The sequence below is a fragment of the Panulirus ornatus genome, chromosome 64 (genome assembly GCF_036320965.1).
Source record: "Panulirus ornatus isolate Po-2019 chromosome 64, ASM3632096v1, whole genome shotgun sequence".
NCBI classification, from domain to species: domain Eukaryota; kingdom Metazoa; phylum Arthropoda; class Malacostraca; order Decapoda; family Palinuridae; genus Panulirus; species Panulirus ornatus.
In genome coordinates this window covers 11,456,990-11,481,307 of record NC_092287.1, presented here as the reverse complement: position 1 = coordinate 11,481,307, position 24,318 = coordinate 11,456,990, and the positions used below count along the sequence as shown (strand labels likewise).

The window sequence follows — 24,318 nt, the reverse complement described above, 5'->3', positions numbered from 1 at the left end:
TTTAATTTTCCAATAGAAGGGACAGAGAAGGGGGCCAGGTAAGGATATTCCCTCAAAGGTCCAGTCCTCTGTTCTTAACGCAACCTCGCTAATGCGGAAGATGGCGAATAGTATGAAAGAAAAAGAATATATATATATATATATATATATATATATATATATATATATATATATAAGAACATGAATATATTCTAAACATTCTCGGCTTTCACAAACTGAGAGGTTTACAGAATATTGATAACCATAAACAGTGTGTAGTATAGCATGGCAGAGGGGAGGGAGAATTTTTGTGTTGGTGTTCGGATTTAAAAAACTTTCTGAATTGTTTACGCTTCATGGGGCGGATTGTCTCTGCGAAACGTTAAGTGCAGCATGTTTAAAGATACTACATATTAGATGAAATTACATGAATTCCTGAACTGCGATTTCACCTTCATATATGTATATATATATATATATATATATATATATATATATATATATATATATATATATATATATATATATATTCATTTATTTATTCCATTTTTCGCGTTAGTGAGGGAGCGTTAAGACTGAGCCTCAGAGGGAAAATCCTCACACCCCCCCCCCTGTTCCTCCTTTTGGAGAATTAAAAACAGGAGGGGAGGGTCTCCAACCCCCGTTCCGTCCTCTCTTAGAGATAAAATATATATATATATATATATATATATATATATATATATATATATATATATATATATATATATATATATATATATATACATATATGTATATATATATATATATATATATATATATATATATATATATATATATATATATATATATATATATATATCCTTCCTTCAAACTACTCGCCATTTCCCGCATTAGCGAGGTAGCGTTAAGAACAGAGGACTGGGCCTTGAGGGAATACCCTCACCTGGCCCAATTCTCTGTTCCTTCTTTTGGAAAAAAAAAAAAAAAAAAAAAAAAATATATATGTATATATATATATGTATATATATGTATATATGTATATATATGTATATATATATATGTATATATATAAATATATATATATATATTTGAATATATATATATATATATATATATATATATATATATATATATATATATATATATATATATATATATCCTTTCCATACCTTATATACTGTGATGGGGCATTTCTGTGTACTCCCAACACAATATAGTTGTAGTTTTGATTAACTTTCTTCTCCCTGTATTCATCAAAGTTTTATTATCCGTTTTAGCAAATTTTACTGAAACTGCCAGAGATGTGGTAGTGGTGGTGTGTGTAAAGATGGGCCCGTTATTCAACCAAGGGCGTAGTACTAAACAGAAGACCCAAACGCTTGACTAGGGTCGAAAAGTAAGCTTATGTAAGTTCTCATTTCCCTCACGATCTGGTACCCACACATTGAGCAAATGTCAGAGTGAAAGGAAGAACTTCGAAACAGAACTGTGCAAAAGATGTCAGAATTTTTTGTATCTCTTTTTTTTAGGTAACGTAACGTAGGATCAGTCTTAGGCCTTAGTTTAGGAAGAGATCAACTTGAAAACTATAAGAAAAACAACTGCAATGCTTACTTCATTCCATCATACCAAAAACGAAAGAATGAACTCCTCAGCCTTAGCGCATCTGCATGTGCTTAGAGAGAATGAGAGAGAGAGAGAGAGAGAGAGAGAGAGAGAGAGAGAGAGAGAGAGAGAGAGTTGACCAATGATTTATAGAATTATATCCAATGGACTTGTGACACTAAGAGATCCATCTACCATGTTATACTGAAATGAACCCCCTATCGGGCTATACAAACGGTATCAGGAGACATCTCGATTCTTTCAACCCGACACAAACTAAGCTATAGATACCTATGGGAGTTTGCCTTCCTTCCTTCCATTACTGAGCAGACACTTCTGTGAGTTCTACCGTGAGACTCATCACCCACCCCACATCCTGCACCGCTAAGTACTCACTTCCTGTAGAATTAGATAGTTCAAAGGCAACTCTTACTATGCGTTACGTCCTTGAGGACTTCAGCTATACTGTTACTCCCAAGACATTTGAGAAGGACCTTGGTTTTGCCTACTGCAGGCAGCTCCCTCATCGTGTGACTCTTTTTTTTACGTAATTCAATGACTTTGGCTCAGTTCCAGCCTTGAATAGAGCTGGGGAAATAAACTAGCTAATTTTTGCGGCTAAAAATCAATCTCTTTTGAATAAGTTAGAAAAAAAAGTGTAAAACTGGTGGGTAACTTTTACGACTGTCATTACCCAGTGGCTTAAATGTTGCTCCCAATTATCCAGTTATTATAGAGTTTCCCGGAAAAAAAAAAATGGTTGTTTCCACACGCTGATGCACATCCCGTTTATGTGAGGGTAGGAGGGAAGAAAAAAGTTATTATTTGCGATCGCTTTTGTTGGGGCAATTACCAGTTTATCATTGTCGGTTTATAAAACTGCACCAGCACTGTCAGGTTGTGTATCGTGCACAAAGAGATAACATTTTCACTCTATAAGGGTAAATGTTATCATAATGATGTGGTTAAACGACGAAACTCTGGCGCTGCCAACGCATCTCTCGAATTCATATATGTCACAGTTCAGCTCGTAACACTGAATGAGTTGGTTGTACGATAAGTCGCCTTTTGCAAACAGTTGAAGTCGTAATACAAGAGATCCAGTCCTATTAAGTCTTACTTTACCAATCGGTCCGACGATGACGTAAATAATTATTTATTAATATGCAGGATTATTAGATAAATAAGTGGAGTTGTCCGCATAGTGATGATAGTTATTGTAAATTAATATAACAAGAAAAGATAGGGCTATTTCATGGGGCACAGGAATATTTCATCACAGCTAAAGATAGGGATGAAACCCTAAAGAGTGTATCCAAACTAGTTAGGAAGGGATGCGATTGTCATAGACCCAGAAATAAGTTCCAATTCCATCCTTACATGATATCTCTCAATCTAGCAACTTATACTTTCATAGTATCAGTGTATATACACATTAGCCTCTTGCCATGATAAGCTAATTTTGTAAACAGGCTAATCTCAGAATCTTAATATTAGGACGTGTTGATCTTTTAAAAATTTCCACTGGAATTCATAATGTTATTACTTATGAGCGGAGCCGATACGGCGAATCACGGACCGGAGTATAAAACCTGAGATGAAGTTTCACTGGATATGTTTTCATATGACAAACGCATCCATTCCTACACTTTTACTTTTTAAGTTAGCTGAGACAACATGAGGCCCCAATCAAGGGCATCTCATTAAAGCTATCCAGTACTTATACACGCATACATACATACATATATATATATATATATATATATATATATATATATATATATATATAGATATAGATATGTGTGTGTGTGTGTGTGCGTGTGTGTGTGTGTGTGTGTGTGTGTCTGTGTTATTTTATTCATTTATTATACTTTGTTGCTGTCTCCCGCGTTAGCGAAGTAGCACATGGAAACAGACGAAAGAATGGCCCAACCTACCCACAAACGCATGTATGTACATAAACGCCCACACACGCACATATACATACCTATACATTTAAATGTACACATACATATACATACACAGACATATACATATATACACATGTACGTATTCATGAATGCTGCCTTCATCCATTCCCGCCGCTCCCCGCCGCACATCTCTAGCTGCCATGTGTAATGCACCGAAACCACAGCTCCCTTTCCATATCCAGGCCCTACAAAACATTCCATGGTTTACCCCAGACGCTTCACATGCCCTGGTTCAATCCACTGATAGCACGTCGACCCCGTTATACCACATCGTTCCAATTCACTCTATTCCTTGCACGCCTTACCCTCATATATGTTCAGGCCCGATTGCTCAAAACCTTTTTCACTCCATCCTTCCACCTCCTATTTGGTCTCCCACTTCTCGTTCCCTCCACCTCTGACACATATATCCTTTTTGCCAATCTTTCCTCACTCATTCTCTCCATGTGACCAAACTATTTGAATACACCCTCTTCTGCCCTCTCAACCACATTCTTTTTATTTCCACATATCTCTCTTACCCATTCATTACTTACTCGATCAAACCACCTCACACCACATGTTGTCCTCAAACATCTCATTTCCAACACATCCACCCTCCTCCGCACAATCCTATATATATATATATATATATATATATATATAGGGTTGTGCGGAGGAGGGTGGATGTGTTGGGGATAGGGGAGAAAGAATACTTCCCACGTGTTCCCTACGTGTCGTAGAAGGCGACTAAAAGGGAAGGGAGCGGGGGGCTGGAAATCCTTCCCTCTCATCATTTTTTTTTTAATTTTCCAAAAGAAGGAACAGAGAAGGGGGCCAGGTGAGTATATTCCCTCAAAGGCCCAGTCCTCTGTTCTTAACGCTACCTCACTAAAGCGGGAAATGGCGAATAGTTTGAAAGAAATATATATTCTCTCTTTTTAAACCAGGTATCACCAATCACCAGTCCTTTTTCATCACACAAATGTACAAGCTCTTCGCTTTTTCCATTTACAACACTGAACAGGCCATGTACACCAATAATGCCCTTAATTGCCATATTACTCACCTTTGCATTCATATCACTCATTACTATAACCCGGTCTCGTGCATGAAAGCTGTTAACACACTCACTCAGCTGCTCCCAAAACACTTGCCTCTCATGATCTTTCTTCTCATGACCAGGTGCATATGCATCAATAATCACCCATCTCTCTCCAACCCTTTCAATTTTACCTATATCAATCTAGAGTTTACTTTCTTACACTCTATCACATATTCCTACGACTCCTGCTTCAGGAGTAGTGCTACTTCTTCCTTTGCTCTTGTCCTCTCACCAACACCTGACTTTACTCCCAAGATATTCCCAAACCAGTCTTCCCTTTTACCCTTGAAACTCGTTTCACTCAGAGCCAAAACATCCAGGTTCCTTTCCTCAAACATACTACCTATCTCTCCTTTTTTTCATCTTCATTGCATCCACACACATTTAGACACCGGGATCTGAGCCTACGAGGAGGATGAGCACACCCTACATTACTCCTTCTGTTTCCTCTTTTAGACAGTTAAAATACAAGGAGGGGAGGGTTTCTTGCCCCCCGCTCCCGATATACATAAACATACGTATGTAAGTGGGAGAGATGGCCAGAGAGCGTTATTGGATTACGTGTCAATTGATAGGCGCGTAAAAGAGAGACTTTTGGATGTGAAAGTGCTGAGAGGGGCAACTGGAGGGATGTCTGATCATGATCTTGTGGAGGTGATGGTGAAGATTTGTAGAGGCTTTCAGAATAGAAGACAGAATGTTGGGGTGAAGAGAGTGGTGAGAGTAAGTGAGCTTACAAGAAGACGTGTGAGGAAGTACCAGGAGAGATTGCGTGCAGAATGGAAAAAGGTGACAGCAAATGACGTAAGGGGAGTTAGGGAGGAATGGGATGTATTTAGGGAAGCAGTGATGGCTTGCGCAAAAGATGCTTGTGGCATGAGAAAGGTGGGAGGTGGGCAGATTAGAAAGGGTAGTGAGTGGTGGAATGAAGAAGTAAGATTGTTAGTGAAAGAGAGGAGTGAAGCATTTGGACGATTTTTGCAGGAAAGTAGTGCGAATGACTGGGAGATGTATAAAAGAAAGAGGCTGGAGCTCAAGAGAAAGATGCAAGAGATGAGAAAGAGGGCAAATGAGAGTTGGGGTGAGATATTATCATTAGATTTTAGAATGAAGTCCGTAAGACAAGAGAAGAAATAGGAACATCGATGAAGTGGGTTAATGGGGAGATAATAACAAGTAGTGGTGAAGTGAAAAGGAGATAGAGTGAGTATTTTGAAGGTTTGTTGAATGTGTTTGATGATAGAGTGGCAGATAGAGAGTATTTTGGTCGAGGTGGTGTGCGAAGTGAGAGAGTCAGGAGAAAGAGTTTGGTAAACAGAGAAGAGGTAGGGAAAGCTTTGCAAAAAGCGAAAACCGGCAAGGCGGCGGGTTTGGATGGTATTGCAGTGGAATTTATTAAGAGAGGGGGTGGCTGTATTGTTGACTGGTAGGTAAGGATATGAATATTCAGAGTTTGTATGGTTCATGGTGAAGTACCTGAGGATTGGCTGAATGCTTGCATAGTGCCACTGTACAATTCCTGGGAAATTTTATGGAAGGGTATTAGGGAAGAGAAGTGTGGTTTCAGAAGTGGTAGTGGAAGTGTGGATCAGGTGTTTGCTTTGAAGAATGTATATGAGAAATACTTAGAGAAACAATTGGATTTGTATGTAGCATTTATGGATCTGAAGAAGGCATATGATAGAGTTGATAGGGATGCTACGTGGAAAGTATTAAGAGTACTTGGTGTGGGAGGTAAATTGCCCGAAGCAGTGCAAAGTTTTTATCAAGGATATATGGCATGTGTTCGAGTAGGGAGAGAGGAAAGTGATTGGTTTCCAGTGAATGTCAGTTTGTGGCAGGGGTGCGTGATGTTTCCATGGGTGTTTGATTTGTTCATGGATTGGGTTGTTAGGGAGGTGAATGCAAAAGTTTTGGAGAGAAGGGCAACTATGCAGTCTGTTGTGGATGACAGGCCTTGGGAAGGGAGTCAGTTGTTGTTCGCTGATGATACAGCGCTGGTGGCTGATTCGGGTGAGAAACTGCAGAAGCTGGTGACTGAGTTTGGTAGAGTGTGTGAAAGAAGAAAGCTGAGAGTAAATATGAATAAGAGTAATGTTATTAGATACAGTAGGGTTGAGGGACAAGTGAATTGAGAGGTAAGTTTGAATGGAGAAAAACTGGAGGAAGTGAAGTGTTTTAGATATATGGGAGTGGGTTTGGCAGCGGATGGAACCATGGAAGCGGAAGTGAGTCACAGGGTGGAGGAGGGGGCGAAGGTTCTGAGAGTATTGAAGAATTTTTGGAAGACGAGAACGTTATCTCGGAGAACAAAACTGGGTATGTTTGAAGGAATAGTGGTTCTAAGAATGTTATAAGGCTGCGAGGCATCGGCTATAGGTAGGCTTGTAGGGAGGAGGGTGTTGGAAATGAGGACAACATGTGGTGCGAAGTGGTTTGATCGAGTAAGTAATAAAAGGGTAAGAGAGATGTGTGGCAAAAAAAAGAGTGGTTAAGAGAGCAGAAGAGGGTGTATTGAAATAGTTTGGCCACATGGAGAGAATGAATGAAGAAAGATTGACAAAGATGATATATGTGTCAGAAGTGGAGGGAATGAGAATTGGGAGACCAAATTGGAGGTGGAAGGATTGAGTGAAAATGATTTTGTGCGATCGGGGGCTATACATACAGGAGGGTGAAAGGCGTGGAAGGAAGAGTGCATTGGAACGATGTGGTATACCGGGGTGAACGTTCTGTCAATGGATTGAACCAGGGCATGTTAAGCGTCTGGGGTAGACCAAAGAGAGCTTCGTGGGGCCTGAATGTAGAAAGGGAGCTGTGGTTTCGGTGCATTACACATGACAGCCAGAGACTGAGTGTGAACGAATGTGGCCTTTGTTGTCTTTTCCTAGCGCTACCTCGCTCGGGGGGAAGAGGGGAGGGTACTGTTTTTCATGTGTGGTCGGGTGGCGATAGAAACTGATGAATGCAGCAAGTATGAATATGTACATGTGTATATATCTTTATGTCTGTGTATGTATATGTATGTATATGTTGAAATGTATAGTTATGTTTATGTGCGTGTATGGGCGTCTATATATATACATGTGTATGTGGGTGAGTTGGGCCATTCTTTCGTCTGTTTTCTTGCGCTACCTCGCTGACGCGGGGGACAGCGACTAAGTATCATAGAATATACTGTGGAGCGACTGCCAGAAGCAGGATTCGAACCTGTGCCCTAATCCCTTAGGCGGCCATTGAATCGGTCGAGGTCAGGAAGGCTAACCACTACTTTATCATTTCATCCTTACATCTATATGTACAACTTTTGAATTGTGACAGTTAATCTTTTGGTCCAATTTAGGAAATAAACCATTGTGAAAATATGTCTGTTCTTTTGTTCCAGTGTTCCAGTGTTGGTGAACGTGTGAATCACCATAGCACAGTTGGCACCATCACTGAGCACCACACCCTGAAGGTACGAGCATTGATCTTTTTCCATGATCTCCAGAGCTTTTGAAAATACTTCCAGTTTCTCTCTCCCTTGCACGACTCTCCTTTAAACGTCACTTTTCCCCGCTGCCTCACCTTCCTTGCTAATATCGACCTACCATATAAACTAGACCCGATTCACAAATGTTTCACCATCATTGATCTTCCATTCTTACATCTTCCTTTTTTTTTTTGTATTCTGACTTACTTCCGCAATCTCCTCCAACTTGTATTATGTACACGGCTCATCATTTTATCATTCTCTTCCTCTGATTTGACTAGCAACATTGCATCATCTGCAGGCAGCAACTGTATTAACTTTTCCTTCTGTTTCTTTTATATCTAACACACATCACAGTCACCAAACCTCCTTCCCATCTCAAGTTATAATGCCTCACGGTAAACAACCATGGTGATATCAAACAACCCTGATGCCCTCCTATATACCACACCATTAACTCAAACTACTAGTTATTATGACACGTAAACTATCAAAGGTCTTTAACAGCATTCAAAATTCATCAATGCACGCCATTTAGAATCACACCCTCCCAGATTATTTAATAATGTACCTTACCATATAACTTTTCTAGTGTTAGTGAACTCCGTGTGCAACTGGTCACACTGCGATTGAAAATTTACCTTCAGCAAGTCCGCATCATCGTCATAGAGTGAATATAATGAGTATAATATCATCGAGGAATTTCCCTCGTCAGTCTCGACAGTGCTGATGCTCCATGAATGGTGTTCTGGGCTTGGGTTCTGCATCCATAAATGTAGGGTATAACTCTTTATGCGTACTGTATCTCAACTGTATTTTGTATTTTGTAAGATGTTTAATCCCCCTACACTCATCTTTCCGACTTTTAGAATAACACGTATGATGCTTGCCATTAGATAGTACTTCGTTATGTGTATTTGCAGCTAACTGAAATCCCTCATTCTGGGTGAAACAAGCATTCTCGGGCCGTCCAGAGCCGTTCGCATAAGTTCGAATCCTGTTTGCGGCACTCGGTCCATACTCAACCCAGCTGTTCATCCACACCCTAGGGTGGGTCGATTTGAATGGGTACCTGGCACAGGCTAGGGCTTATATATATATATATATATATATATATATATATATATATATATATATATATATATATATATATATATATATATATATATATATATCCCCTGGGGATAGGGGAGAAAGAATGCTTCCCACGTATTCCCTGCGTGTCGTAGAAGGCGACTAAAAGGGAAGGGAGCGGGGAGGCTAGAAATCCTCCCCTCTCGTTTTTTTTTTTTAATTTTACAAAAGAGGGAACAGAGAAGAGGGCCAGGTGAGGATATTCCCTCAAAGGCCCAGTCCTCTGTTCTTAACGCTACCTCGCTATCGCGGGAAATGGCGAATAGTATGAAAAAAAAAATGTATATATATATATATATATATTATCCCTGGGGATAGGGGAGAAAGAATACTTCCCACGCATTCCTCACGTGTCGTAGAAGGCGACTAAAGGGGACGGGAGCGGGGGGCTAGAAACCCTCCCCTCCTTGTATTTTAACTTTCTAAAAGGGGAAACAGAAGGAGTCACGCGGTGAGTGCTCATCCTCCTCGAAGGCTCCGATTGGGGTGTGTAAATGTGTGTGGATGTAACCAAGATGAGAACAAAGGAGAAATAGGTAGTATGTTTGAGGAAAGAAACTCAGATGTTTTGGCTCTGAGTGAAACGAAGCTCAAGGGTAAAGGGGAAGAGTGGTTTGGGAATGTCTTGGGAGTAAAGTCTGGGGTTAGTGAGAGGACAAGAGCAAGGGAAGGAGTAGCACTACTCCTGAAACAGGAAGGGTGGGAGTATGTGATAGAGTGTAAGAAAGTAAACTCTAGTTTGATATGGGTAAAACTGAAAGTTGATGGAGAGAAATGGGTGATTATTGGTGCATATGCACCTGGGCATGAGAAGAAAGATCATGAGAGGCAAGTGTTTTGGGAGCAGCTGAATGAGTGTGTTAGTGGTTTTGATGCACGATACCGGGTTATAGTGATGGGTGATTTGAATAAAAAGGTGAGTAGTGTTGCAGTTGATGGAATAATCGGTATACATAGGGTGTTCAGTGTTGTAAACGGAAATGGTGAAGAGCTTGTAGATTTATGTGCTGAAAAAGGACTGGTGATTGAGAATACCTGGTTTAAAAAGAGAGATATACATAAGTATACATATGTAAGTTGGACAGATGGCCAGAGAGCGTTATTGGATTACGTGTTAATTGATAGGCGCGCGAAACAGAGACTTTTGGATGTTAATGTGCTGAGAGGTGCAACTGGAGGGATGTCTGATCACAATCTTGTGGAGGCAAAGGTGAAGATTTGTAGAGGTTTTCAGAAAAGAAGAGAGAATGTTAGGATGAAGAGATTGGTGAGAGTAAGTGAGCTTGGGAAGGAGACTTGTGTGAGGAAGTACCAGGAGAGGCTGAGTACAGAATGGAAAAAGGTGAGAACACAAGAGGTAAGGGGAGTGGGGGAGGATTGAGATGTATCTAGAGGAGCAGTGATGGCTTGCGCAAAAGATACTTGTGGCATGAGAAGCGTGGGAGGTGGGGATATTAGAAAGGGTAGTGAGTGGTAGGACGAAGAAGTAAGATTATTAGTGAAAGAGAAGAGAGAGGCATTTGGACGATTTTTGCTAGGAAATAATGCAAATGAGTGGAAGATGTACAAAAGAAAGAGGTGAAAAAGAGGGCAAATGGGAGTTGGGGTGAGAGAGTATCATTAAATTTTAGGGAGAATAAAAAGATGTTTTGGAAGGAGGTACATAAAGTGCGTAAGACAAGGGAACAAATGGGAACTTCACTGAAGGGGGCTAATGGGGAGGTGATAACAAGTAGTGGTGATGTAAGAAGGAGATGGAGTGAGTATTGTGAAGGTTGTTGAATGTGTTTGATGATAGAGTGGTAGATATAGGGTGTTTTGGTCGAGGTGGTGTGCAAAGTGAGAGGGTTAGGGGAAATGATTTGGTAAACAGAGAAGAGGTAGTAAAAGCTTTGCGGAAGATGAAAGCCGGCAAGGCAGCGGGTTTCAATGGTATTGCAGTGGAATTTATTAAAAAAGGGGGTGACTGTATTGTTGACTGGTTGGTAAGGTTATTTAATGTATGTATGACTCATGGTGAGGTGCCTGAGGATTGGCGGAATGCGTGCATTGTGCCATTGTACAAAGGCAAAGGGGACAAAGGTGAGTGCTCAAATTACAGAGGTATAAGTTTGTTGAGTATTCCTTGGAAATTATATGGGAAGGTATTGATTGAGAGGGTGAAGGCATGTACAGAGCATCAGATTGGGGAAGAGCAGTGTGGTTTCAGAAGTGGTAGAGGATGTGTGGATCAGGTGTTTGCTTTGAAGAATGTATGTGAGAAATACTTAGAAAAGCAAATATATTTGTATGTAGCATTTATGGATCTGGAGGAGGCATATGATAGAGTTGATAGAGATGCTCTGTGGAAGGTATTAAGAATGTATTGTGTAGGAGGCAAGTTGTTAGAAGCAGTGAAAAGTTCTTATCGAGGATGTAAGGCATGTGTACGTGTAGGAAGAGAGGAAAGTGATTGGTTCTCAGTGAATATACGTTTGCGGCAGGGGTGTGTGATGTCTCCATGGTTGTTTAATTTGTTTATGGATGGGGTTGTTAGGGAGGTGAATGCAAGAGTTTTGGAAAGAGGGGCAAGTATGCAGTCTGTTGTGAATGAGTGCGCTTGGGAAGTGAGTCAGTTGTTGTTCGCTGATGATACATCGCTGGTGGCTGATTCATGTGAAGAACTGCAGAAGCTAATGATGAGTTTGGAAAAGTGTGTGAAGGAAGAAAGTTGAGAGTAAATGTGAATAAAAGCAAGGTTATTAGGTTCAGTAGATTTGAGGGTCAAGTCAGTTGGGAGGTAGGTTTGAATGGAAAAAAAACTGGAGGAAGAGAAGTGTTTTAGATATCTGGGAGTGGATTTGGCAGCGGATGGAACCATGGAAGCGGAAGTGAATCATAGGATGGGGGAGGGGGCGACACTTCTGGGAGCCTTAAAGAATGTGTTGAAGTCGAAAACATTATCTCGGAAAGCAAAGGTGGGTATGTTTGAAGGAATAGTGGTTTGAACAATGTTGTATGGTTGCGAGGCGTGAGCTATGGATAGGGTTGTGCGCAGGAGGGTGGATGTGCTGGAAAGATGTTTGAGGACAATATGTGGTGTGAGGTGGTTTGATCGAGTAAGTAATAATAGGGTAAGAGAGATGTGTGGTAATAAAAAGAGTGTGGTTGAGAGAGCAGAAGAGGGTGTTTTGAAATGGTTTGGTCACATGGAGAGAATGAGTGAGGAAAGATTGACCAAGAGGATATATGTGTCAGAGGTGGAGGGAACGAGGAGAAGTGGGAAACCAAATTGGAGGTGGAAAGATGGAGTGAAAAAGATTTTGAGTGATCGGGGCCTGAACATGCAGGAGGGTGAAAGGCGTGCAAGGAATAGAGTGAATTGGAACGATATGGTATACCGGGGTCGACGTGCTGTCAATGGATTGAACCAGGGCATGTGAAGCGTCTGGGGTAAACCATGGAGTGTTCTGTGGGGCCTGGATTTGGAAAGGGAGCTGTGGTTTCAGTGCATTATTACATGACAGCTACAGACTGAGTGTGAACGAATGGGGCCTTTTTTGTCTTTTCCTAGCGCTACCTCGCACACATGAGGGGGAGGAGGTTGTTATATCATGTGTGGCGAGGTGACAATGGGAATGAATAAAGACAGACAGTATGTATTATGTACATGTTCATATATGTATATGTCTCTGTGTGTATATATATGTATACTTTGAGATGTATAGGTATGTATATTTACGTGTCTGGACGTGTATGTATATACATGTGCATGTGAGTGGGTTGGGCCATTCTTTCGTGTTTCCTTGCGCTACCTCGCTACGCGGGAAACACCGACAAAGCAAAATAAATAAATAAATAATATATATGGATTTGTATGTAGCATTTATGGATCTGGAGAAGGCATATGATAGAGTTGATAGAGATGCTCTGTGGAAGGTATTAAGAATATATGGTGTGGGAGGAAAGTTGTTAGAAGCAGTGAAAAGTTTTTATCGAGGATGTAAGGCATGTGTACGTGTAGGAAGAGAGAAAAGTGATTGGTTCTCAGTGAATGTAGGTTTGCGGCAGGGGTGTGTGATGTCTCCATGGTTGTTTAATTTGTTTATGGATGGGGTTGTTAGGGAGGTAAATGCAAGAGTTTTGGAAAGAGGGGCAAGTATGAAGTCTGTTGGGGATGAGAGAGCTTGGGAAGTGAGTCAGTTGTTGTTCGCTGATGATACAGCGCTGGTGGCTGATTCATGTGAGAAACTGCAGAAGCTGGTGACTGAGTTCGGTAAAGTGTGTGGAAGAAGAAAGTTAAGAGTAAATGTGAATAAGAGCAAGGTTATTAGGTACAGTAGGGTTGAGGGTCAAGTCAATTGGGAGGTGAGTTTGAATGGAGAAAAACTGGAGGAAGTGAAGTGTTTTAGATATCTGGGAGTGGATCTGGCAGCGGATGGAACCATGGAAGCGGAAGTGGATCATAGGGTGGGTGAGGGGGCGAAAATTCTGGGGGCCTTGAAGAATGTGTGGAAGTCGAGAACATTATCTCGGAAAGCAAAAATGGGTATGTTTGAAGGAATAGTGGTTCCAACAATGTTGTATGGTTGCGAGGCGTGGGCTATGGATAGAGTTGTGCGCAGGAGGATGGATGTGCTGGAAATGAGATGTTTGAGGACAATGTGTGGTGTGAGGTGGTTTGATCGAGTGAGTAACGTAAGGGTAAGAGAGATGTGTGGAAATAAAAAGAGCGTGGTTGAGAGAGCAGAAGAGGGTGTTTTGAAGTGGTTTGGGCACATGGAGAGAATGAGTGAGGAAAGATTGACCAAGAGGATATATGTGTCGGAGGTGGAGGGAACGAGGAGAAGAGGGAGACCAAATTGGAGGTGGAAAGATGGAGTGAAAAAGATTTTGTGTGATCGGGGCCTGAACATGCAGGAGGGTGAAAGGAGGGCAAGGAATAGAGTGAATTGGAGCGATGTGGTATACCGGGGTTGACGTGCTGTCAGTGGATTGAATCAGGGCATGTGAAGCGTCTGGGGTAAACCATGGAAAGCTGTGTAGGTATGTATATTTGCGTGTGTGGACGTATGTATATACATGTGTATGGGGGTGGGTTGGGCCATTTCTTTCGTCTGTTTCCTTGCGCTACCTCGCAAACGCGGGAGACAGCGACAAAGTATAATAAAAATATATAATAAATATATATATATATATATATATATATATATATATATATATATATATATATATATATATATATTATATTGGAAAGGATCACAATCTTGCGGGTGATCAAGATATTCCTATGAGTCCACGGGGAAAATGAAACACGAAAAGTTCCCAAGTGCACTTTCGTGTAATAATCACATCATCAGGGGAGACACAAGAGAGAAATATAACAGTCAGCTGATATACATCGAAGAGACGAAGCTTAGGACGCCATTTGGTAAATATGTGATTGTCCAAAACATACAACGAGTGTTCATAAACTTATCATTTTACAAATCTTATCAACAATAAAGTTATCTAATTTGTACAGACCATCACTAATATTAAGATTATAATTCTTTGTGTATTTAATAATAGAAGATTCAGTGATATTTCTCTTGGTAATAGAGTTAGAGTTAACAACTGAGATGGCGTTACTCCAGTCAATACAATGATCATAGCTTTTAACATGATTAAACAAGGCATTTGATTCTTGTCCCGTTCTTATACTATATTTATATTGCTTAAGTCTAACAGAAAGATCCTTACCAGTCTGACCAACATAAAATTTATCACAGTTTCCACAAGGCCCTTTATAGATGCAACCAAGAGAATTTTCTGGTGAATTCCTGATTAAGATATTCTTTATAGTATTATTGTTGCTAAAGGCAACATTTACATTAAAAGATTTAAGCAACATGGGAAGCAAAGTGAAATTATTATTAAAAGGGAGAACTAAAAGATTCTTGGTGTCAATGGGAGGTTTGGGCTCAACTCTATAAAATGATTTCTTTGCTAACTTGAGGGAATTATCAATGAAAGATCTAGGGTACTTTAACTTAGATCCAATAGAATATATCTTCTCAAACTCATCGTCAATAAACTCTGGACTGCAAATACGTAATGCCCTTAGGAACATAGATTGAAATGATGATAATTTAACTCTGTCATGTTGAGATGAGTGATAATGGATATATGAGCATACATTGGTGGGTTTTCTGTATATGCTAAACTTAAACTTGTTTCCTTGTTTACGGATCATGCAATCTAAAAATGGTAACATACCATTATTTTCATTTTCTACAGTAAATTTGACGGAAGGTACTAAATTGTTAGGTAAGGGAGAAATATTTGTAAATTTTCATTTGTTGGCCAAAGACAAAGAACATCATCTACATACCTAAACCAAATTGCATTAGAAAAGGATATCTTACCTTCTAATGCAATTTGGTTTAGGTATGTAGATGATGTTCTTTGTCTTTGGCCAACAAATGAAAATTTACAAATATTTCTCCCTTTACCTAACAATTTAGTACCTTCCATCAAATTTACTGTAGAAAATGAAAATAATGGTATGTTACCATTTTTAGATTGCATGATCCATAGACAAGGAAACAAGTTTAAGTTTAGCATATACAGAAAACCCACCAATGTATGCTCATATATCCATTATTACTCATCTCAACATGACAGAGTTAAATTATCATCATTTCAATCTATGTTCCTAAGGGCATTACGTATTTGCAGTTCAGAGTTTATTGATCATGAGTTTGAGAAGATATATTCTATTGGATCTAAGTTAAAGTACCCTAGATCTTTCATTGATAAATCCCTTAAGTTAGCAAAGAAATCATTTTATAGAGTTGAGCCCAAACCTCCCATTGACACCAAGAATCTTTTAGTTCTCCCTTTTAATAATAATTTCACTTTGCTTCCCATGTTGCTTAAATCCTTTAATGTAAATGTTGCCTTTAGCAACAATAATACTATAAAGAATATCTTAATCAGGGATTCACCAGAAAATTCTCTTGGTTGCATCTATAAAGTGCCTTATGGAAACTGTGATAAATTTTATGTTGGTCAGACTGGTAAGGATCTTTCTGTTAGACTTAAGCAACATAAATATAGTATAAGAACGGGACAGGAATCAAATGCCTTGTTTAATCATGTTAAAAACTATGATCATAGTACTGACTGGAGTAACGCCATCTCAGTTGTTAACTCTAACTATTACCAAGAGAAATATCATTGAATCTTCTATTATTAAATACACAAAGAATCATAATCTTAATATTATGATGGTCTGTACAAATTAGATAACTTTATTGTTGATAAGATTTGTAAAATGATAAGTTTATGAACACTCGTTGTATGTTTTGGACAATCACATATTTACCAAATGGCGTCCTAGCTTCGTCTCTTCGATGTATATCAGCTGACTGTTATATTTCTCTCTTGTGTCTCCCCTGATGATGTGATTATTTCACGAAAGTGCACTTGGGAACTTTTCGTGTTTCATTTTCCCCGTGGACTCATAGGATTATATATATATATATATATATATATATATATATATATATATATATATATATATATATATATATATATATATATACATATATATATATATATAAACGCTCATTCACGCACATATACAGACCTATACATTTCAACGCATACATACATATGCATACACATACATATACATATATACACAAGTACATATTCATACTTACTGCCCTCATCCATTCTAGTCGCCACCCCGTCACACATGAAATGGCACCCCCATCCCCCGCGCGCGTGCGAGGTAGCGCTAGGAAAAGACAACAAAGTCCACATTCGTTCACACTCATTCTCTAGCTGTCATGTGTAATGCACTAAAACCGGAGTTCCCTTTTCATATCTAGGCATGAAATAGTTTGCCCCAGACGCTTCACATGCCCTGGTTCAATCCATTGACAGCACGTCTATCCCGGTATACCACATCGTTACAATTCACTCTATTCCTTCTAGGCCCTTCACCCTCCTGTATGTTCAGGACCCGAGCGCTCAAAATCTTTTTCACCCCATCCTTCCACCTCCAATTTGGTCTCCCACTTCTCGTGTCCTCCATATCTTACATATATATCCTCTTTGTCAATCTATCCTCACTCATTTTCTCCATGTGACCAAAGATTTTCAATACACCCTCTTCTGCTCTCTCAACCGCACTCTTTTTATTACCACACATTTCTGTTACCCGTTCATTACTTATTCGATCAAACCACCTCACACCACATATTGTCCTCAAACATCTCATTTCCAGCGCATCCACCCTCCTCCGCACAACTCTTATCTATAGCCCACGACTGGCAACCATATAACATTATTGGAACAACTATTCCTTCAAACATAACCATTTTTGCTTTCCAAGATAAAGTTCTCGACTTCCACATATTTTTCAACGTTCAAAGTAACTTCCGCCCCTCCCCCACCCTATGATTCACTTCCGCTTCCATGGTTCCATCCGCTGCGAAATCCACTCTAGAATCTAAAACACTTCACTTTCCTCCAGTTTTTCTCCATTCAAACTTACCTCCCAGTTGACTTGACCGTCAACCCCACTGTACCTAATAACCTTGCTCTTATTCACATTTACTCTTAACTTTCTTCTTTCACACACTTTACCAAACTCAGTCACCAGCTTCTGCAGTTTCTCACATGAATCAGCCACCAGCGCTGTATCATCAGCGAACAACAACTGACTTACTTCCCAAGCTCTCTCATCCACAACAGACTTCATACTTGCCCCTCTTTCCAAAACTCTTGCATTTACCTCCCTAACAACCCCATCCATAAACAAATTAAACAACCATGGAGACATCACACACCCCTGCCGCAAACCTACATTCACCGAGAACCAATCACTTTCCTCTCTTCCTACACGTACACATGCCTTACATCCTCGATAAAAACTTTTCACAGCTTCTAACAACTTGCCTCCCACACCATATATTCTTAATACCTTCCACAGAGCATCTCTATCAACTCTATCATATGCCTTCTCCAGATCCATAAATGCTACATACAAATCCATTTGCTTTTCTAAGTATTTCTCACATACATTCTTCAAAGCAAACACCTGATCCACACATCCTCTACCACTACTGAAACCACACTGCTCTTTCCCAATCTGATGCTCTGTACATGCCTTCACCCTCTCAATCAATACCCTTCCATATAATTTACCAGGAATACTCAACAAACTTATACCTCTGTAATTTGAGCACTCACTCTTATCCCCTTTGCCTTTGTACAATGGCACTATGCACGCATTCCGCCAATCCTCAGCTACCTCACCATGAGTCATACATACATTAAATAACCTTGCCAACCAGTCAACAATACAGTCACCCCGTTTTTTAATAAATTCCACTGCAATACCATCCAAACCTGCTGCCTTGCCGGCTTTCATCTTCCGCAAAGCTTTTACTACCTCTTCTCTGTTTACCAAATCATTTTCCCTAACCCTCTCACTTTGCACACCACCTCGACCAAAACACCTTATATCTGCCACTCTATCATCAAACACATTCAACAAACCTTCAAAATACTCACTCCATCTCCTTCTCACATCACCACTACTTGTTATCACCTCCCCATTTGCGCCCTTCACTGAAGTTCCCATTTGCTCCCTTGTCTTACGCACTTTATTTACCTCCTTCCAGAATATCTTTTTATTCTCCCTAAAATTTAATGATACTCTCTCACCCCAACTCTCATTTGCCCTCTTTTTCACCTCTTGCACCTTTCTCTTGACCTCCTGTCTCTTTCTTTTATACATCTCCCATTCAATTGCATTTTTTCCCTGCAAAAATCGTCCAAATGCCTCTCTCTTCTCTTTCACTAATGATCTTACTTCTTCATCACACCACTCACTACCCTTTCTAATCAACCCACCTCCCACTCTTCTCATGCCACAAGCATCTTTTGCGCAATCCACCACTGATTCCCTAAAAACATCACAGTCCTCCCCCACTCCCCTTACTTCCATTGTTCTCACCTTTTTCCATTCTGTACTCAGTCTCTCCTGGTACTTCCTCACACAAGTCTCCTTCCCAAGCTCACTTACTCTCACCACCCTCTTCACCCCAACATTCACTCTTCTTTTCTGAAAACCCATACAAATCTTCACCTTAGCCTCCACAAGATAATGATCAGACATCCCTCCAGTTGCACCTCTCAGCACATTAACATCCAAAAGTCTCTCTTTCGCGCGCCTGTCAATTAACACGTAATCCAATAACGCTCTCTGGCCATCTCTCCTACTTACATACGTATACTTATGTATATCTCGCTTTTTAAACCAGGTATTCCCAATCATCAGTCCTTTTTCAGCACATAAATCTACAAGCTCTTCACCATTTCCATTTACAACACTGAACACCCCATGTATACCAATTATTCCCTCAACTGCCACATTACTCACCTTTGCATTCAAATCACCCATCACTATAACCCGGTCTCGTGCATCAAAACCACTAACACACTCATTCAGCTGCTCCCAAAACACTTGCCTCTCATGATCTTTCTTTTCGTGCCCAGGTGCATAGGCACCAATAATCACCCATCTCTCTCCATCAACTTTCAGTTTTACCCATATTAATCGAGAATTTACTTTCTTACATTCTATCACATACTCCCACAACTCCTGTTTCAGGAGTACTGCTACTCCTTCCCTTGCTCTTGTCCTCTCACTAACCCCTGACTTTACTCCCAAGACATTCCCAAACCACTCTTCCCCTTTACCCTTGAGCTTCGTTTCACTCAGAGCCAAAACATCCAGGTTCCTTTCCTCAAACATACTACCTATCTCTCCTTTTTTCACATCTTGGTTACATCCATACACATTTAGACACCCCAGTCTGAGCCTTCGAGGAGGATGAGCACTCCTTATATATATTTATATTCAGAGAAGGTTACTTTTCCAATGCTAATTCGATTATGCAACAAACCAACATATTTGGGAGTCAAAGAAATGATGGAAATATAAATGTATTATGTAAAGGTATTGGCAGTTAACCCACCAATAACTGAGGTTTGATATGAATTTTTTATGCGCTCAGTGGGACTACCTGGACGACAAGGCAGGAATGAATTATAAGGCCCTCATCGGTACGCAGTAGCACAGTAATTGTTCACCTGTTATGTATCTAAATGTCTATTATCCTCATTATGACCTGAGGTTTGTTAGAATGACCCTCTCTTGATCGATGTGGTATACTGGGGACTACTCGCTGTCAATGGACTGAACCAGGGCATGAGAAGCGTCTGGGATGAGCCATAGAAAGGTCTGTGTGTCCTGGATGTGGATAGGGAGCTGTGCTTTCGTTACATTACACGTGACAGCTAGAGACCGAGTGTGACCAAATGTAGGATATCTTCTTCTGTTCCTAACGATACCTCGTTAACGCGGGAAACGACGATCAAGTATGATTAATTAACATATATATATATATTTTCTTTTTCTTTCAAACTATTTGCCATTTCCCGCATTAGCGAGGTAGCGTTAAGAACAGAGGACTGGGCCTTTGAGGGAATACCCTCACCTGGCCCAATTCTCTGTTCCTTCTTTTGGAAAATTAAAAAAAAACGAGAGGGGAGGATTTCCAGCCCCCCGCTCCCTCCCCTTTTAGTCGCCTTCTACGACACGCAGGGAATACGTGGGAAGTATTCTTTCTCCCCTATCCCCAGGGAATGTAATGAGAAACAAGTGTTATAATTTATGCAGCAAATAAATTACAGGCTGCTGTTTAACAATAGCATCACATTTTGTATAAAAATAATGTGACATTATATACACCCCATTAATCTTTAGAGAACTAATGAACAAAGAGTAATGGAAAAAAATATACAAAATCCGACAGGGAATGTTACCTGACATTATGCCATGAGTTGTTTCATTGCAACATTTTTCCCACACTTTTTATCTTCTTGCATAGACAAGAATATTAGAGTCATAAATACCCACGACAAGGAAAACTGTGAAAACTTAACATCCAGTATCCACTTCAAAGAAAAACAAGACTGAAGCACATGCCAGTCCCATGTAGGGTGGTGAACATACCAAGTAAATTAACATAAATAACCTTCCAAACAAATCCAAGCAAGATTTATATATATATATATATATATATATATATATATATATATATATATATATATATATATATATATATATATATATATATATATATATATATACATATATATTCCTATGAGTTCACGGGGAAAATGAAACTCGAAAAGTTCCCAAGTGCACTTTCGTGTAATAATCTCATCATCAGGGGAGACACAAGAGAGGAATATAACAGTCAGTTGATATACATCGAAGAGACGAAGCTAGGATGCCATTTGGTTAACATGTGATTGGACAATCACATGTTCACCAAATGGCATCCTAGCTTCGTCTCTTCGATGTATATCAACTGACTATTATATTCCTCTCTTGTGTCTCCCCTGATGATGTGATTATTGCACGAAAGTGCACTTGGGAACTTTTCGTATTTCATTTTCCCCGTGGACTCATAGGAATATCTTGATCACGTGCAAAATTGTGATCCTTTCCAATATATATATATATATATATATATATATATATATATATATATATATATATATATATATATATATATATATGTATCATTTTTCTATTATCATACTTTGTCGCTGTCTCCTGCGTTAGCGAGGTAACGCAAGGAAACAGACGGAAAAATGCCCAACCCACCCACATACACATGCATATACATACACGTCCACGCACGCACATATTTATCACTATACATTTCAACGTATATATATATATATGTACATACACAGACATATACATATATATACATATGTACATATTTCCTACTTCCTTTATTCCTGTCGCCACTCAGCTACACATACAATGTCACCCCACTCACCCCGCACGCACGCGAGGTAGTGCTAGAAATAGACAACAAAGGCCACATTCGTTCACACTCAGTCTCCAGCTGTCAGGGAAAATGCACCTAAACCACAGCTCCCTTTCCACATCCAGGCCCCACAAAACAGTCCATGGTTTATCCAAGACGCTTCACATGCCGTGGTTCAAGTTAATGACAGCACGACGACTCCGGTGTACCACATCGTTCCAATTCACTCTATTCCTTGCACACCTTTCACCCTCCTGTATGTTCAGGCACCGATCGCTAAAAATCTTTTTCACCCCATCCTTCCACCTCCAATTTGGTCTCCCACTTCTCCTCGTTCCCTGCACCTCTGACACATATATCCTCTTTGTCAATCTTTCCTCACTTATTCTCTCCATGTGACCAAACCATTTCAACACACCCTCTTCTGCTCTCTCAAGCACACTCTTTTTACTACAACATATCTCTCTTACCCTTTCATTACTTAATCAAACCACCACACACCACATATTGTCCTCAAACATCTCATTTCCAACACATCCACCCTCTTCCGAACAACCCTATCTATTGTCCACGCCTCACAACCATATAACATTGTTGAAACCAATATTCCTTCAAACATACCTATTTCTGCTTTCCGAGATAATGTTCTCGCCTTCCACACATTCTTCAACGCTCCCAGAACCTTCGCCCCCTCACCCACCCTGTGACTTCCGCTTCTATTGTTCCATCCGCTGCCAAATCCACTCCCAGTTTTTCTCCATTCAACCTTACCTCCCAATTGACTTGTCCCTCAACCCTACTGTATCTAATAACCTTGCGCTTATTCACATTTACTCTCAGCTTTCTTCTTTCACACACTTTACCAAACTCAGTCACCAGCTTCTGCAGTTTCTCAGCCAAATCAGCCACCAGAGCTGTATCATCAGTGAACAACAACTGACTTACTTCCCAAGCTCTCTCATCCACAACAGACTGCATACTTGCCCCTCTCCAAAACTCTTGCATTCACCTCCCTAACAACCCCATCCATAGACAAATTAAACAACAATGGAGACATCACGCACCCCTGCCGCAAACCGACATTCACTAGGAACCAATCACTTTCCTCTCTTTCTACTCTTACTCATGCCTTACATCCTCGATAAAAACTTTTCACTGCTTCCAGCAACTTGCCTCTCACACTATATACTCTTAATATCTTCCACAGAGCATCTCTATCCACTCTATCACATGCTTTCTCCAGATCCATAAATGCGACATACAGATGCATTTGTTTTTTGAAGTATTTCTCACATACATTCTTCAAAGCAAACACATGATCCACACATCCTCCACTTCTGAATCCAAACTGCTCTTCCCCAATCTGATGATCTGTACATGCCTTGACCCACTCAATCAATAGCCTCCAATACAATTTCCCAATACTACTCAACAAACTTATACCTTTGTAATTTGAGCACTCACCTTTATCCCCTTTGCCTTTGTGCAATGGCACTATGCAAGCATTCCGCCAATCCTCAGTTATTTCACCATGAGCCACACACACCTTGAATATCCTCACCAACCAATCAACAACACAGTCACCCCCCTATTTGATAAATTCCACTGCAATTCCATCCAAACCCGCTGCCTTGTCGGCTTTCACCTTCTGCAAAGCTTTCACTACCTTTTCTCTGTTTACCAAACCATTCTCCCTAACCCTCTCACTTCACACACCACCTCGACCAAAATACCCTATATCTGCCACTCTATCATCTAACACATCCAACAAACCTTCAAAATACTCACTCCATCTCCTTCTCACATCACCACTACTTGTTTTTACCTCCCCATTAACGCCCTTCACCGATGTACCCATTTGTTCTTTTGTCTTACGCACTTTATTTACCTCCTTCCAAAACATCTTATTCTCCCCATAATTTAATGATACCCTCTCTCCCCAAGTCTCATTTGCCCTCTTTTTCACCTCTTGCAACCATCTTTTATACATCTCCCTGTCATTTGCATTATTTTCCTGCAAAAATCGTTCAAATGCCTCTCTCTTCTCTTTCATTAATAATCTTACTTCTTCATCCCACCACTCACTACCCTTTCTAATCTGCACATACGCTTCCCATGCCACAAGCATCTTTTGTGCAAGCCATCACAGCTTCCCTAAATACATCCCATTCCTCCCCCACTCCTCTTGCGTCCTTTGCTCTC

General features: G+C 40.1%; 1 protein-coding gene across 1 annotated transcript in view; it reads left to right on the top strand.

The window, feature by feature from the left end:
• LOC139746242 (uncharacterized) overlaps nt 1–24,318 on the top strand; it is a 754,529-nt gene that overhangs the window by 106,189 nt on the left and 624,022 nt on the right. Inside the window, exon 3 of the mRNA XM_071657248.1 lies at nt 8,006–8,077. The gene's annotated coding sequence lies outside the window, so the exon portion shown is untranslated. The remainder of the gene's footprint in view (nt 1–8,005; nt 8,078–24,318) is intronic.